The sequence below is a fragment of the Schistocerca serialis genome, chromosome 5, assembly GCF_023864345.2.
Source record: "Schistocerca serialis cubense isolate TAMUIC-IGC-003099 chromosome 5, iqSchSeri2.2, whole genome shotgun sequence".
NCBI classification, from domain to species: Eukaryota; Metazoa; Arthropoda; class Insecta; order Orthoptera; family Acrididae; genus Schistocerca; species Schistocerca serialis.
The window spans coordinates 430154961-430156638 of NC_064642.1; the positions used below are offsets into that span (position 1 = coordinate 430154961).

General features: G+C 37.7%; 1 long non-coding RNA gene across 1 annotated transcript; it reads right to left on the reverse strand.

The window, feature by feature from the left end:
• Positions 1-223: 223 nt before the first annotated feature.
• LOC126482303 (uncharacterized) lies at positions 224-1073 on the reverse strand. The gene is made up of 3 exons (XR_007587624.1): positions 868-1073; positions 603-709; positions 224-426 (listed from the first exon to the last, which is right to left on the reverse strand). It is a non-coding gene; the product is annotated as an uncharacterized LOC126482303 (long non-coding RNA).
• Positions 1074-1678: the final 605 nt, after the last annotated feature.

Consider the following 1678-nt stretch of genomic DNA (forward strand, 5'->3'; position numbering starts at 1 on the left):
ACTGGAAGATCTGTACTTCCCACTTTCATATCAACAGCCTCAAAATGCATATTGTAGACTTCGGGATATGTTACAGGTCAGTGTCACACCAAGATTGTGGAGAAAGGGGGGGGGGGGGCGCGGCACGTCGGTATCCAACAAGTGTTTACCAATAAATAAGTGGCGGAAAATTACGGGTATAGGACGGCTTAACATGTGGAAAATGAGATTTTTATTATTCACTCAATGTATTTAACATTTATTATTCCTTTAAAATCGCACAACAACTTCAATAAAACACTTTAATCAGTCACACACTTATTTCATAATTATTTCACTTTTAAACTGCAAATCCTCTAAGAGCTGTCTTGAATCTTCACGAGTCTCTCTCAACAGCCTTGATGTGGATAGATATGTACAGCAACCAGTAATCAGTCAGAACTGCGTCTGCAAAAACACAAGGATTATTAAACAATTTTTGCTGTCACTAATTACTAGCAATATAATTGACAGAGTAGATTGCTAATATTTGCTATATCACATTTGCTAATATTTGCTATATCACATTCGCAAGAACGATCTCACTGAAGTAATGAAGTCCATCAAAACGCTTAGAAACTAACCTCTCGTCTGACGAAAACGGTCTAAAGACTGGCAATTTCTTCAGATCTGTTGACAATGATATTTTGAATTATCACTTTACTGAGTGACTGAAATGTAGTTCAGGTACCTATGAACATAACAATATGTTAGAATTCATTTTCTAAATACGAACTATTACAGTACTGTGCAGCTACTTACATATTAATTACACTATTAATATTTTCACAGTTGTTTCTTTAATACAAAATTAAAGCCAACGGAAGAATAAACGTAAAACATACTTACCAATGACAGGTTTGTTGAGATGCAATTTTCTGTGTGGACAGATGTAACTTTTTCATACGGTGGTACGTCGCAGAAATCGCAGGAGTCACAGAAATCGCAGAAGTAGCAGAAGTCACAGAAATCGCAGAAGTAGCAGAAATCGCAGAAGTAGCAGAAGTCGCAGAAATCGCGGAAGTAGCAGAAATAGCAGTGGCGGAGGGATACGCGACTTAGGTTCCTTAACTGTGACTCTTAACTGCGACAAATCACAGTTAAGAATAACAGATACTGAAAAGTAGCATTCACAGAAATCACTGATATCGGAAAATCGCAGTTTAGCCCATCACTACACTGGGGTCATTTACAAGGGCTCGCAAAAGTCGATAGTCGAAAGCAGACTAGTGATGTCATGGAGGTAAGAATAAGGGGAGATGGCGCTACGTATCCCAGCCGTACTACGTTTTGAAGCCATGGAGGCGTGGCTCACTGCCATGACACTCTGACCAAAACATTGCCAGTGTGCTATAGCGCTGCGTCTATTAAAGTCGCTAATTGCACCATATACGCATGTAACGTCATCAGATTGGTTATTTCAAAGTTTTTGTTTAAAATAAAATCTCGTAAAGGCGAAATTCCGTGTTTCTTCTGATTAAAAATAGTTTTTAATGTAATATTACGAATAGCTAGCCTTCAATGTAAACGATACAATTTTGATAATTCAGTAATAAACGTGTATCACAAACCAAATAACAGAAACTGAAAACTAAGTTAGCTATACCCTCCCTCCAAAGCCCTATAAATACATCTTGTTTGTAATACGTACTGGGACATT